We start from the raw sequence: 16,393 nt of genomic DNA, 5'->3' as shown, positions 1-16,393 counted from the left end.
CCCAAGAATAGATCAAATACCAATAAGTCAAATGTGGATATGATATTAATCCCGGGTATATCCACATCTACATCAAGTAGAAGCATTCAAACCAATATGGTTACTCCTCAACGATTTATGGCAAACTCCTTATACACAAGAGTATACGTCGAACAACAGGTTCAGTTTGGCTTTTGTGCGTTTAATAGAATATTGAGGCATTACACTATATGGGCATTCCTCCCCCTAATGCCGAGATGTTCTAAAAGCATACAGATAAAATCCCCAACCACAATCATCCAGTTGTGGCCAATGTATGCTATTGTGGTGATTTATTTGGGAAATCTTACGCACATTACAGATAAGGGTTTTATGTAGTGAGCTTTGGACTTAGATTAATGTAGTGGCATGAATACTACATATTTGTCCTTCACATGAAGGGTTAGTCTCAACATCCAGCGAGACACGCAACAACAAGTTGCTTCATGGTTACAATTCTGCAAACTTATTGTTATTATTACCAAATGCACAGTCAATCATTAAGATTTAGACTAACATGCACAACACTATTTTATCCATAAGGCTTCTTCAGGGGCTCATGAATACCATTCGTCATTTGGAGCCATTAGTTGACTTCAGATCAACAAGTAAAATGACCATCAGGGTCTAACGCTCACAAATACATTCACTGGTTGCATTGTGCTTTGAGGCACATAGGAAAATGTGTGTTTATATTGGTAGTAAAGTGCACGACATCATGCCAATGCTGCCAAGCAGAGACTTTTATATGCAGAGATGTGTAGTCCAACTCGTTTTATTATTGCCCATGGTTTACCCAATTACTCATATCGTTCTGAAATTGGGTATCGATTTATGCAACATTTTTAGGTATTATAATTTTGAGAGAGAATTTATAACAATAGTTATTAATTTGTGGTATTGCCAGCAGGGCAAACATTTCTCCTCATATTATATACCAAATTGTTCTATATAACATTATTTCGATCTCTTCATTGTTCAGCAAAAAGAGAAGCTTTGGAAATAGAACAGACAAGGCCAAGAATTCATTTTATCTGGGAAAAATCACCATATAACTAGCTTTTGATGAAGCAAATGATGATAACTGCTTGGCAAGAACGAAACAATACTGGTATCCGCCTAGGATCCATCTTCAACAACATATAGTACTGCTCTCGTACGAAGAAATCATCAGGAGTAGAGAGGATACAACAGGTCTCTACAAGATCTTCATATTTCTATCACAAATTATCATCACTAGTAGTCTAGTGGTCAAGACATATGGCTCTTCTGGCTCCGAGGACCAAGAATATGTTAATGTCTAATTTAGCTACAAGCTTTGTGGTGATGTGGGATTTCATAGTTATTTTGTCTACTCTTCTCACTTCTGGTAGATCGGAGGTAGATAATGGTAAGCATGCCAAAGGTAGAATTCAGTGTAGTTCGGCTACATAAACCCTAGGTATGTGTCCATTCAGGACCGACCTTTACCATTTAGTTTACAGTGTATACCAAATTTGTCAAAGGACTATCCCGAGTCAATTCAATGACTATAAGTATTTACAATTCCGAGAGATGTATGCGACACAAGCATAGAGGTTCTAGATAGAACGAGTAAAGTGGTTCGACGAGAACACACTATGGTTTTCACACCAACATAGTGAAATTTTTTCAGAATAACCTCTCGGTATACTCGCAACATCGTGTTGCTAGCGGTTACATATCCTTTTATCTCATAGTTTGTTTCATGTCATCCAGCGACAAAGAGAGCAATGTGCTAACATCTGGTTAAGCAATGTATGACTGAGATTTCTGATCTTAAATTATTTGGTAAGGTCTTTTTGCTTATTAATATAATCCCAATTTGTGATGTCTTTTATGCCGAAAAGGCTTTCATGCATTATATTATATACCTTCGGGTTACTTCGAGTAAAACTTTATGCACGAGGATAGAGCGAAGAATTAACTTATCTGTGTTTTATAGATATTTCAATTTATTTCCCAGATTTTCAAGCACTATATAGCTTGATATAGTTGTTATGGCCACTTGGCGATATATAAATATATAACGCCACACAACACAGTTAAATAAAATATAGAGCCAAACAAAATTGTTTATGAAGGTTGCGCATAATGTGACTTTAGGGGCTTGAACAACCCACCACAATCCATATGAGTACAAGCTCTAGCGTCTGGTGTCAACACATGTGCGGCCATCAGGGCTATGACAACACAACAAGCCTTTATAATAAGCGCAACAGACACAATTATGGCTCGGTAATCGGGGTACAAGATAAGTCCATGCAACATGCGCAACAGGCGCAATTGTGGCTCGATGATCACGACAGACGGACAGTGCCTACAGGGCATGCGAAAAATATGTGACTCGGTGATGGCGGTCCGACTCAACCGGAGCGGTCCGACAAAACTAGAGTGCGACATAGCAATCACATGACGCAGCCAAGTTCGTACGACACAAATATTGCATCATGTTGCCAGGAGCGCAGCCAATGCTCAGCCAATGCCTTAACTCAACCGATTAATAACGTAGTCTGATCGACGTGTCCGAATACCCACTATACAATTTAATCGCTCGACGTGAGCCTAAAAGCTCAACATAATATAAATATTTAGAGCGATATAAGTATGTACAGACAGTAACAATGTAGCCTTAACATGCATTTTAATGACTTTCTACTGTATATCCAACACGAGAATAGAGCAGAAAGATAATAAGCTTATCATGTGCAAGAAGGCATTTTTCTATGTTTAGGCATGCATTATTCTATTCATTATTTTCGACAGAAGAATAGAATAAAATAAATATACATAACATGCCTACATTTTAAAACGTGCGCACAAACTAATGAATAAATTCATCAAAAAAATTATTTAAGTGCAACAATTATAACATGAATTAATGTAGAAATTAATTCTACATAATACGGTCAATCAGTAAAAATCTCTTTTTTGTTTGTTTTTTCTACTTAATTATTCGTGCCAAAGAATAAATAATAGAGATAAAGAAACATGTTTAGCCGCCACTTGCATGCAATGCTAAAGGCGTGACTTTTTCTTAACCGCATGCATGCATGCAGTGGAGTGCCCTCATCGTGCTCCTTTCTTTTAGCGGCACTACATGCGCATGCAGACTAGATAGCATAGAAATGAAAGTGCAAGCGAACAACTCGGTCAAGGAGGTGCCCACACCATTTGCGGATCGTGGCGCTAGAAACCAGCGGCATAGACGGACCCACCTGGTCGCCATTCTCTGGCTAGCCACATGCATGTGCACATCGCTTTGGCCAGCGTGTTTCTCTCCCGTGCGCGCGTCTTTCTTCCAATTCACAGATACTGGCACGAGCGCATCACCACGACGCCGAGGCAAGATCGTGGCGCATGGGTACAGATCAAGCATAGTAAACATACCGCGCTCGGTTGAACAGAGGAATTGAAGCCTGTCGCGTAGGACAGTTCGGCTAGGCCGGGGACCTGCCGGCGTGATGGAGAGTCGATGCAGATCAGGTCCGCAGCAACGTCGAGGTAGAGCGTGTACGTTACCACGGATCACCAAATCCGCTCCCTTCCCTCCCGTCAGCAGTAGAGGCACAAGAAGTTGTAGAGTACCCGTCTCCCTTCCCATAAGCACGACAGAGAAAACACACGAGACACGATGTAGGGTTGGGCCTCTGGCCTCTTTCTCTTCTCTGTATTATGAGGGGGGTGTACAGGTTCCTTATATAGAGATGTGAGACCCGTCAGGGGCAAAGTCGGTATTTGCCCACATAACCCTAACTAGGGTACTTAACACTTTTCACTTGGTTTTACAGTCTTTCACTCTTTGGCCTTCTCTTTTCCTAGCTAATATTCAGATTTTGCGCTCTGCTGAATGAAAAAGGTAGCACACCTACTAGTTCTGTTCAAAAAAGAAGATGTTGGGTTATTTCTTTATTGTTACGAAGATAGCACCTCGGCGACTTGTCTTAATTATCAAGGTGGCTTTTGTTCAAAATTATGCTTCATAAAAGGCAGAATGAAACTCTTAACTCTTGAGGATGTATATGAGAGTGCCTAGTTTACTGCCATTTGCAAAACTAACAAATGGCTACACATTATGCACAGCAGAGCAGACACATTTTGTGTTTCACGATGACAAGGCAAGCACTAGTATATGGACCATTTTGTGCCCTGGGCCAATCACGGCCCAAGATTCGGGTTGTGCAATGTAGCTCTTCATGTCAAGATATTAGGTATGGCATGACGTTCACTCTCATGTCTCATGTAATGCCGGCACAACGTAAAATTTACTGTGTTTTGGATTATGCAAAAAAGATCATGCAATTGATGGTTCCGAGAAATAGAGCCCATGATGGTAACAGGATTTTCGATCTTTCATCATGTTTAAGATATCTATTAATTTGGTTGAAAGTGACGTGACGATCCTGTTTCAAATAAAAAACATTGCTCGGTACATGTATCGACTCTATAGCCATGTGTGCGTATACCAGTGTACCATAAAGTATTATCAAATATAAAAGACTACATCAGCTATCAACTACGTTGTACCCAACGACACGTCCCCCTTTGACTAAAGAAGAACATTCATGTCATTATGCCATGGCCGAAGGTACGGCGTGCTGCGTGGGTACAACTTCACGAATAGAATAAGGTCGAGATTGTTGGGTCCTAGTTAATTGAACCTAATAAGGTCAAACTGATGTAACATCTCCCCTCTCTTGTTATATAGAAACGGGGAGCAGAATACCATTTAAAAGGTAGGAGTCGCCTATATAGAGGTTTTCAATATCTTAAGGCAGATATAATAAAGGTGGATTATGACCAAATAAGCTATGATTATCGCCCCAAGAGTAAAGGGAGAGCTAGTAGGTCAAGAGAAAAAGGAGTGCTAGTAGGTCGTAATGCTCAATTAAGTTATGAGCTTGCAAAAAAATCACTTTTGTGTTCATTAATGGTTGAATTACAAGAGGATGTAATAAGGTATTACATATGTTGTGGTTCGATATGTTGGTTCCCTGTCATATGTTCGATACACCGCTCATCTACGCCTCACTCTCTCCACCACGAATGGATAGATGACGCGCACCGACGAGACGAGCTGCTCAATGACGGTGCTCCGACGTGCGACCCATCTTATAGACAAACTTGGGGATGAGGAGCACGGAGGGAAAACCATTGTGGACACCATGTAATGCTCTCTTCAGTGGATAGGTTAAAATAGGGAATGCCAAATGACACTATTTAGAAAGTGAAGTTTAAAATAGTTGTAAGATAGTTGCTAGAGATGGCTAAGGCGGCGTGGCGTGGTCATAGGCATCTGCCAACGAGTGGCTAGGATGAGTGGGGTGGTGAGCGGGACTGATCATATTTCAAGAGTGTTTTTAAAAAGGATGTTGATTTTTTTCTATGATACTTTCTGACGATTCAAAAAACTTAATGGCTTGAACAAAATTTTGAAAACTCTTGTAGGTGCTTCTACGCTTCACTGTCGCTTTTTTTAACGAAAGAAAATATCAGCATAGATTCTAGTATCAGTAGTGATGTATATATGGGAGGCACAGTTGGTAAGAAGAATTCCACAGAGAACAAGAGCATCGACAGCGTCCATATCCGAAATCAAAACAAAACATTTGAACCCCATGTCTTTGTTCATCTAGACACATTTTCTTTGGGCTAGCCCCTAGCAGTTGGTTTCCAGGCGTATGTATGCAGGCACCAATTCACCATCAGAGGACCTGATCGTTGCTGGGGAAGAAGAGCTTCCAGTAGAGCAGCTCGTTCCACGTGTCCGGCACGCCGGGGAGGCACCAGTGCGTGCAGTCGGCGTAGCTCCTGGGGTCGGCGCGCTGCTCGGCCGTCGGCTCCACCCACTGCTTCTTGTAGGTCTGCGTGTGCGCGTCCCGGCGGTACTCGGACAGCCGCGTGATGTTGACCAGCCCGACGGGCACCCGCGACGTGGCCAGCACCTCCTCCGTTGCGCGCAGCATCTCCCGGCTCGTGCCGCCACGGTAGGACGAGGCGGCGCTGATCGGCGACGTCTGGTTGTAGCAGTTGCTGCTGCCCTCCGCGTCGTCGTCGCCCCACGCTCTGCCGTCCGTGTGCGTCGGCGAAGCGGTGACGAAGAACACCCGTGACTTGCCGGGGTCCACGTTGCGCTCCAGCCACCGGACCACCTGGTGCAGCACCAGCCGGTAGGCCTCCTCCGACTTCATCTCCACGATGTCCTTGCTCGGGTCGTTGTCGGCGCCCCTCCTGCGCGGCTCATCGGCCGTCCAGACCCAGCTCCGGCTCTCATCACTTGATCTCATCTCGTCACATAAACAAATGGATTCATGCAGTCTGTACTCACAGGATCTGGATTTTGTCCCCGGCGACCCACCAGAGGTAGGAGTTGAAGACGAGGACGTCGGCGCCCTTCCAGAAGCTGTAGTGCCTGTCCATGGGCGCGCCGCGGATGAGGCGGTCGTCGGCGGAGTGCACCACGGCGTCGTCGGAGTTGGACTCGGCCAGCATCGGCGCCCAGTAGAACTCGATGGTGGCGTCGTAGTTCTTCGCCCGGAAGACGCTCAGCGAGTCCACCGTCTCGAACGACTTGGCGCCGTCGGGGATGGCCCGGTGCAGGAGGCAGAGGAGGGACACGTACTGCCCCCGGTTCAGCGAGTCACCCACGAACAGCATCCGCTTCCCCCGCAGCATCTCCAGCATCAGCGTCGCGTTGAAGCTGCTTGATTAATTCCACGATTCAAACAGTTATGCCATGATTATGACAGTTAACAATTTTATTCGAAAAAGAAACTTTTGATTGGAGTAGCAGCAATGTTTGGTCCATATGGCACTGTCGCAATGAAGTCGTTTTTAATTATAAACCAGTACGTAGTTTATTTTCAGAGGATCACATTTGCTCAGTTTTAGAGGCTGCTGTAAAAGGAGGGAATCACACAACACTAAGAAATCCTCAATGTCTGCCCATCCTTGGAAATGGTGGTTATAAAGATCTTCATAAGCCACAAATGGCGATTAAATGTTAAATGTCAGAATTGAGGCTACTTAAATTTTTTATGTGATTACAAACAAACTTTTTATAAGAGTTTATGGAGTTGTAATAAGTTTGTATGCATGAACATTATATAATAATTATTAACCCCATTTATTCAGGACTCGACTCAAGTCAAACGGGTTCAGAACCTGGTCAGTGTGATGGCTGCTGTCGCCCATCATGCAATCCCAGCAGGCCAGCACCAAAATGGTGCGATTGGATTGAGGGTAGTGTTGGTATTAAAGTTAATGATAATAATAGACACTACTTCCGAGCAAAAAGAAAAATTCTACATCAATGTGACCCGATATCACCTGTTTTGTTTATAATCGTTTGCAGATATGTTTGCGCCTCTTGACTAAAGGAGCAAAAGACGATAGATAATTAAGGATTTATTTGGTTAAGTGTAGATATCTAAAAATTTGATTTTAGTTGGGAGGTGAGAGAGCTGCTGCGAGCTGGCGATTATAAAAAGCTAAAATATGTCCTATTGAAACAATTATCAACTATAATTTTTTTAAGATTATAATAGCTTGTTAACATGGGTGATTAGATTATAGAAAACATAAGGTAAAAGGTGATTCTAAATTGAACTAAAGGAATATGTAGATTTATAAGAATCCATTATGCTATTGTATATGTTTGGTTCAGATTCTAGATTTTTTTACAGCAAATCTAATACAGAAAAGTGAACCACACATCCTAAGGCCTTCTTCGATTATTTCTATCTTAATCGGATTGGATGGGATTGGGAAAAATATGAAATATTTTAATTTATTTGTTATTTAGATCCATTTAATCCCCACCAAATCCATATGGATTGAGAGCAAAACAAACTGGTCCTAAAGGCGTCTTCCTAGAACATGTAACACCCCGTCCACTCCCGGACCGACGGTACTTACTCCCGACGGCTCTCTATGATCATAGACCATCTCATAAACCAACATGAGTCTTTTGTGATCACTTTATCCTCACTCATGCGCACCCGAAAAAACTTGTCAATCGGTCACCCATTCTAAAATTGCTCTAGACCAAGCACGGTTTAACCTATAGGTTTTTTCGAGACAGACTTTCGAAAAAGAAGATACACCTTATTTGTATGAGTACTCTATTAATTATTTTATTAAGCGTGGGCTAGGATATAACCATCCACCAGGAAGGGCCAGGATTATCACCATGTATACGATAGATTGTTGGTTCTACAATATATGCAAAGGATACTAATGTTATTAGACAAGGTTACCCCCCATAACTCTATATGTTATGATTGGGCTAGCCGTTTTATTTGGGCAATTTGGAGATATCATAACGATCATATCTTTAAAAATTGCAAATATATTTCTTTTATGCATACTATTTTCAGGAAAATATATTGAAACAAAGAAGTCTTTATATAATGGTGTAAACGTTGTGTGTGAACAAATCATGTACTGATTGACTGACCACGGCGAGACTGGTTCTTGGCGAGACGTTTTGGGCTGCCCTGCCCCTGCTCTAGACACTCACAAGTCCCGGCATCTAGCGTACCGAGAGAATGAGAAAGTGTTTGGTTACTCTAACTAAATTTTAGTCTGTATCATATCAAATATTTAAATATTAAATATAATTTAATTATATTTAACAAATTTATTTTTTTCCTTTTAATTTTTATTTATGTAATTAGTTTTATAATTAGACTATATTTGATAACTATAATCATTATTCAAACATTCAAGTTGACAGTGGCTAGGGACTGGATTACTGGAGTGAACCGAGTCGTAGGTGAGTGGTCTCGCCGGTCCGGCCTGCGTCGTCGCATGCTAGATCCCAACATGGTTTCCAGTGCTGGTGGTGGTCAGCCAGGCACGACGTGTCCCGAGCGCTGGTGGGTGGAGCACTTTTTTTTACTCGGTTCTTTGCTAAGAAGCTAATTTTACTGCCATTGATGTTAGCTGCATTATTGGCGTCGTACACAAGTCACAAGTGAGCAGGGGGGCATTGGATTCTTTGCAACCAGCGCACGCAATGTTCACCATGCTACTGCCAGTGGTGCTACCCACACGACGCAAAGCAAGAGCGAGACGTACGTACCTGGGCAGCGAGCAGCCCCGCGGCTGCCAGCGCCAGCTCTGGTACGCCTTGTCGGGGCGGCCGTGCGCCTGGCACGTCAGCTGCGGCTGGATGTAGGGGCACTCCCATTCCTGGTACCATGGGCGGGGCGTCGTCGTCGCGCACCCACTCGCCCTGCGCGACGTCGCAGCCCGCCGGCGCCGCGCCCAACGCGAACGGCAGCGGCGGCCCGCCCCCCTCCTCGCCCTGCAATGCGACGCAACGCACGGTCACCAACAGTCGAACACGCGCAGGGCATGGCGCGGCGCCCCGTCAGAGCAGAACAGAGCCCAGCCACAGCCAGGAGGACGTACCTGACCAGCGGCGGAGGCGGCGGCGACGAGCGCCAGCACGGCGAGGACGAGGACCTTCATGGCCGATGACTGCACGTACGGCGCCCCTGTGCGTCCGGTCCGGTGACCGCGACCGGCCCCGGCGTGTGACGCACCTAGCTTCCGTTCCGCGGCCTAGTGCGGCGCGGCGGGGCGCATTGGGATCTGGGGTGCGACTCGAGCCGCCCGCGACCGCGAGCGGAGCTATCCACTACTGACTGACCTGCCGAGCTGGACTCGACTCTCTCCCTGTGCGGCGCGGCAGATATAAACACGGGGCAGGCGGGGGGGAGCAGGCAGGGGTAGGGGACTAGCGGCGGGGTCCAGCTCGTCACTCGACCCACCGCTCCCGCTCTCGCGTCGCGTGGGCAGGACGATACCGGCAAGCTTTCGTCAGTGGAGCTGAGCATTTTATTGGCGAAATCTGGGCGGCGGCTGGTACCGCGCGGCCGGTGAGATCTTGCCTTTACCACCGGGCGGGTTAGGTGAGGTGAGGAGTGGGCGGGGGCCGCTGCTTCTTGCGGTTGGGTTAGGAGGACTGGACCGACGGAAGAATTCCAGCGGATTGCCGCGCGGCCGTTATCTGGATGAACTCAATCGCGCGGAAATTCGTGCGCTCCAGTTGGATGAACTCTTGGGAGGACGGCGACCAATTAAAATGCGCTCATCGAGGAAAGATAAATCTGATTTGCATTATTACTTACTCATTTGAAGCCTCTGTTTCATGAGTTAAACGACCCACCTGTTCAGCCATATCTTCTTCGATGTGTTGTCTGTTAAGATGATCCGTATTGGCAACACCCTTTTCATTAGAGAACATTAGTGTAGCCTGATCGCCTAATACAAATCAGTTCAGCATTCAATAATTTGTGATGGGTTAAAAAACACGGTTGAGGAACAAAGGAATAAAGATTTGTCTAAAGCAAACATGTTTCCATTGTGTCTGATCCTTCCATCCAGTAGACTGAAAACAAGTGCTTCGGTACAGCAGGCCAAATCGTCGTGAGAAAGAAATAGGATGAAGAAGACAAACGAAGGAAGGGTGTCTCGGCAGTTCAGCAGTTTGCCATACACGGAGCAACGGCAGACGATACGAACCCCTACGAAAAGGCCATGGTTTAATTAGGACCAAACTTGCGCAAACAGCACGCAAAATAGGTTTGACTTGTGAAAAGGTTTCCATGTGCAGTTCCACGTAATTTTTTAGCTAGGTTTAATTTCTTTGTCACCTGATACTATCCCTACCATATAAGGCCTTGTTCGGTTATTCTTTTTCCATGTGGACCGGGTGGGATTAAGAAAATTTAGAAAGAATTTTAACTTGTTAGAAATTTAAATCACTTAATTTTGTCCAATCCACATTCCATGTGAAGTGACGAAGCTAGTGTGAACTTGAGAGGGTGCAATTGCATTATGGATGCATAGACAATTTGTGATGGGGTGTATATAAGGTGAAATTTGTCAATTATAACTAGTTTTGTATTTGTAAGGGGACGCGTCTGCATCCCCTAAACTGATTATAGTTTCGATCCTATGGATTGATATTAAAACAAACAGGTCATAAGAGTGTGATGTTGTTTGTTCAAATCCCTCCAATGTTAAGACAAAGTGTCACTAGGCCCCACATCTAGACGTAAGCATTTTTGTGTAATCTGCCCTATATTGCTCAAATCTGCCGACACACCTGAAGCTCCTTCGTTCCATCGCGTCCAACAAAAATTAGGTAATCACATCAAGAGGAGGCGATAGATGATTATAAAGATGTGGTATCTTTAAAATTCCGATCCACCTGTCAGAGTCTTGTTTTATTAATGTGCACATGACTTACCCTTGGTATACATAACAATCGTCCATCACAAATCTAACGTTCCTTGCTGTCTCTGTATTTTTTTTTTAAAAAAAACACCCTCCACTATTATCCTCCATCACTTGTACCATGTTTTGTGTATGAAAAGGTAGGTGTGGGAGACCATTGGATTTGAGATGGATGGGCACGATTTAATATACACACAAAAAGTTCATGTGCACCAGATATGTTCCTTTGTATATATCATTAACATGTACCTCTTTTTTGTGACAACGAGTGTGTCGTAAAATTTGCAAAATAATATTATTTTAGAGGAAGTAGAAAAGTGGACATGGTGAAGGTGATGTAAGAGCTGTAGCCAATTTTACTAACAACGGTTAATACATATATGAAGTGAATTAGACTTAGACAGTAGAGTTCTTATTGGTTTATTGTCACATCTATGACACTAACTTATGACACACATCCTCGTATTGTTATGTTGTTTTCATTTGGACTTGGTCTGAGAACCAAGCCAGACTCCTTGTGTCCTTATGACCTTATCCACGAAACAATGTTCGTTGTACCTTCTCGTCCCAACAACTGCAGGCATCTGATCTGCGTAACTACGCTCCCACATATGGCGATTTTATCTTCCAAACCTTAGGACTACTTTAGGAACCATAAATCCCTTTCAGGATTGAAAAATTGAGGTAAAATAAACTAATTTTCTCTCCAATCTCCTTTAATCCCGAAGGGGATTTAAGTTTCCAAACTAGTCCTAAAACGTATATTTTTCTACTTGTTTCATTCTAGTGCCTAGCGCGTTATGAGCAAAGTTCCTATAAAGTCTAACACGTATAAATTACAATAGTGTCTATCTGATCATAGTACGAAGTCTATTTTTAAATATATCAGATTAGATAACGCAAGATGTAAATTCCGTTGGAATATACGGTACACGGATATCTTCATATATCAGCGTACGTTCGTTATGAAAAAGGGTACTTGAGGACCTCCTGGACAGCATGCTACCAAATCTGGACCATTCAATTCGTTGCAAGAAGAATTTTTGCCGATGAAACACTACTGGGTCTGGGAACCGACACACACGCACAGGAGTCGTGCATGGCACGGACCTAACACCATCTATTCAGTTGAAGGTCACGCAGCACATTGCTTCAGTTAAACGTAACGAAAACTTTTAGGTGAGCGTCTCCTGGGCGTCAACAACGTAACTGAGGCACACCGTGGGTGCCATTTGGTGTACCTAAAATGCTGCGTTATCCGGCGATACGACCGCGGACGATGGACGGATGAAAAGCTGAAAGCGACACGATCGACCAACGACGCGCGTCAGTAAGATAGTTTTTTTTTTTTTTTTTTTGTGTTCAGGAGCCAACGTCTCCGTCCAGAAGATTTTGGAGAGCTAAATAGTTCTATATTTTGATTGTAATTTTTCATTTTTAAACTATTCTGTTCTATATAGAATTAATTCAAACAACAAGTTAGAAACGAAACGGCCCTATCCAAACATACCCTAAAACCAAACGCTACCTAAATCAAGGAGACTTGTAACATAAAAAAGGCTTGGTTTTCTTTTCCTTTTTCTTCTTCCGTGTGCCTTGCAAGCAAAGTTTATGTTTAGATCATGCGTGGCTGAAAAGAGGGTTTAAAAGGTACGGCGCCGGGGCAGTAGTTGGCCAATGAATATATAGCGACACCGTGTGTTTTGCGTTTGGTGAGGGTTTTGCAGTTGGTCGTCCATGCTCCATAGTAGTGATTAATTAGCGCAGACGATTAAGCCAGGTCTCATTAATCATCATCGCAGGCCCGATCGATCCTTCCATGCGTCGTTATTATTAGAGAAAAAAAATAATGGAGCTGCTGGGTGTCCTGGATAAAGGAAAAGAAACGGAACCGACGATTTGAAGCCTTACGTCAGCTTGATACCCGTTCATGTCGGATCACGCGTGTACGTAGCTAATACACTCTTGGTCGACACATGATCCTAAATACAATAAAGACCGTAGCTCAAATTGATATAGAGAGACCGGTACGGAGGTAGTTATAGGATCGACAACATCATCTAGAACACCGTACGCCAAATTTTGATGTGGTAGACGTGACGAACAGCAAGATAGAGAGAGAAAAGGATTAAAAAAAGCTAACAGATGTATTTTTGATCTGTTGAATGTTGGATATATCGATCGATCGTGATCTCTCTAAAACATATAGAGGGGCTAGTAGTATATAACTCAAACATGTTTTTTAAGTTCCCCGCATAAAAAAGCGACGAGAAAACGAATTGGTTTGGAAATCTGGAGAAAAAAATTGGTCTACTGAACTTTCCAAGTTGATTAGGTCGGATTTCATGGGGAGCGATAGAGAATACTCTTGGGAGAGCATATATTCCATTGATCACTTTTGGGGAGAGCATATATGAATTTCCAAATTTTATGGGGAGCGATTTCTGAACGGGAAGGTTTATGTGCTGGTGACGCTGCAGGCCTAGCATATATATATGCTGGCAGTATCTGAAGGTAGGCAAAAAAAAAAAGGGACGTCGCATTGAAATTTTAAGCAACACAATTGCGGCAGCATGCCCGTCGTCTCCGGCGAGTGCTGGCAGTTGTGGCGTCGCCGACGGTCGGCGGGTCCGGCTCGCATCTGATCGGCCCACAGCAAGCATACTATTATATATATATATATATATATATATATATATATATATATATATATATATATATATATATATATATATATATTATATATATATATATATATATATATTAGTATCTTGGGCGCGCCTCGCGAGCCTAGAAAGCATTTTTTAGTATAATCGATAATTATGTTGTAATATAATTGATAAAAATATTATATCTTATTAATTTAATGAGTCATAGCCATACAACGCTCTCAGCTGACCCTTGAGCTGCCTTTGCTTCACGTTAATTTAGTTCAATTGAATATGAAGAGTAAATTGTATCACTAAAAAATTTAGGCACAGGAAAGAGGATCACATTACTTCAATAACACAGTGAGACAACTACATGATGACAGTTTAGAATTAAGACACATCAACGAATATTCAATAAATAAAGTTGTATAATTGCATCTTCATTTTCTAGCAAGTTATTATGAAAACATTATTAAAGTTGCACTCCAAAATCATTGGTATCCGCCGATGCAAAAGGGGAGAGCCTTTTCTAGATCCTTGCTGGTCCTTGCAAATATGAAATATGTGAAACAGTCTATAGGGAAAAATAGCAGGTGGGTGCTCCAGCAGCTGCAACAGACTAATAGCAAAAAAGAAACATTTAAAAAACTAAATATGTTTCACTCTCTCCCTCACTGCTGGCCTCCCGTCTTCCCCTTTTGCTTTCCTCCCCTGAGGCTGTCGGCCTGCCGCTGCTCTTTATCAATCTCTCTCTGCACCTGTCTCTACCACTTCAACCGCTGAGGCAGAAGCACCCAGAACCCGATACAAAGCAGCACAATATACGCCGCACACTTCCACAGCAATGGCGCGCGCCAGCGCTCTCGGCCTAGCGTTGCTCTGTGCCATGGCCGCACACGCAGCCATGGCGTAGAAGTCCACCATGGCCCTAGCTGCCACCACCACGCCAGCGACCCTGACCAAGAAGTCGAATGCGTCCGTCGCCGCACCGCCCACCACCCCGGCCAAGCTTTGGTCAGCACGCAATGGAAGTTGGACGAAGTTTCCAGAGCGCACCACCCCAGCCAAACTTTGGTCAGCGCTCAGTGGAAGTTGGACGAAGTTTCCAGAGCGCGTAACGTGACTGGATATATTTTAACGCCAGCTGCTTCCCTCGTAACCTGTATTTGCGATCTGCGTTTTTAGCCGTTGTAATATGATCGGACGGTCTGAAAAAAAGAAGCTAACGTGGACGCTTGTGGTGTGAGCTTTGCGTCCGCCTTTAATATATAGAAATATATATATATATTCTTGGAGCTCCCCTCTTTGACGATCGTGCGCATGCACTGCATTGCACACCTAACCTACCGTACGTTCAGCTCGGTCCGGTGGATGGCTAGCAGCCAGCGGCTAGCCGGACGACGACCGACGAGCACCCAGGAGGCTGAGCGCGAGCGGACATGCGTCACGCGTCCCGTCCGTGAAGCCGTAGGGCGACTCCACTGATCCATCGCGGCAGCTCGCTCGCTCGTCCCGTGCGTTACTGTCTCCGTGTGTCTAGTGTGTCTACAGCGGCGCGGGTAGGTTTCTGAACTTGAAGGGAGGACCCTGTCCTGCGCGTGGGCACGACAAAGCTCTCTCTCGCTGGGCCCTCGCCAGACTCGGCCTTGTATCCAGGTTGAACGAACGGTGGGTGGTGGGTCATGTGTTCGTGGCTAGTATAGTAGTACTCGTACTCTGCTCTCCTAGCATGGGGCAGGCATGGCCTTGGTGACTCGGATGGAGGAGCTCGTCTCGCGTGTTGCAGTATCGGTAAGCAACAGCCACCGCGGGCACGCACGAATCACACCAACCAGCCCTCTCTCTCTCTCTCTCTATCTCTATCTCTTTTGGTGGCCGGCATCAAAATGTCAAATCGGTTGTTTAGACTAGACATGGAAGGGCGATGTGTCATGTGTGTGAGTGAGAGACAGAGAGGAAGAGTGAGTACTGAGTAGGCGCACGCACCAGATAAAGGTGGCGGCCGTCTGCCCTTTCTCGGTTGTTTAGTCAGTGACAGTACTACTAGGAGTCTAGGACGATGACGATTGAACGAGCACGTACTGTAGCGCGCGTGCAGGGCCACCGTTACTGTGCTGGTTGGAAACGTGTCGCGCGGGACGGGACGGGTTGGTGCCGGGTACACGTCACAGTCTAGAAAGGCTATGACTCAGGTCCTACTAGTCCCAACAACAACAAAACATATATGGACACCAACACCAGAACTGGTTGTTGCATTAGATCAATAATAATAATAATTATCAACGGGTCACTGACCAAGTGACCAGCCGCCGAAATGTTTGTCTACCGGCCCACTCCGCAAGGCATGCACTGCGTCATTAACCCATACAATTATACATGCACTGCGTCATCATCGTGAAAAGAGAGGTGGTGGTGGGGAAACACAACACCACCGTTACATCAGGCATGTACAGAAA

General features: G+C 44.4%; 1 pseudogene across 1 annotated transcript; it reads right to left on the bottom strand.

Annotated features, from left to right (window-relative positions):
* Positions 1-5,536: 5,536 nt before the first annotated feature.
* LOC118475427 (protein trichome birefringence-like 33) lies at positions 5,537-9,837 on the bottom strand (annotated as a pseudogene). Its single transcript, XR_004854921.1, has 4 exons — positions 9,454-9,837; positions 9,122-9,346; positions 6,365-6,736; positions 5,537-6,267 (listed from the first exon to the last, which is right to left on the bottom strand). The product of XR_004854921.1 is annotated as a protein trichome birefringence-like 33 (transcript).
* Positions 9,838-16,393: the final 6,556 nt, after the last annotated feature.

Source organism: Zea mays, unplaced genomic scaffold, assembly GCF_902167145.1.
Source record: "Zea mays cultivar B73 unplaced genomic scaffold, Zm-B73-REFERENCE-NAM-5.0 scaffold_445, whole genome shotgun sequence".
In the NCBI taxonomy this organism is placed as follows: Eukaryota; Viridiplantae; Streptophyta; class Magnoliopsida; order Poales; family Poaceae; genus Zea; species Zea mays.
This window is presented reverse-complemented; position numbering and strand designations above follow the sequence as displayed.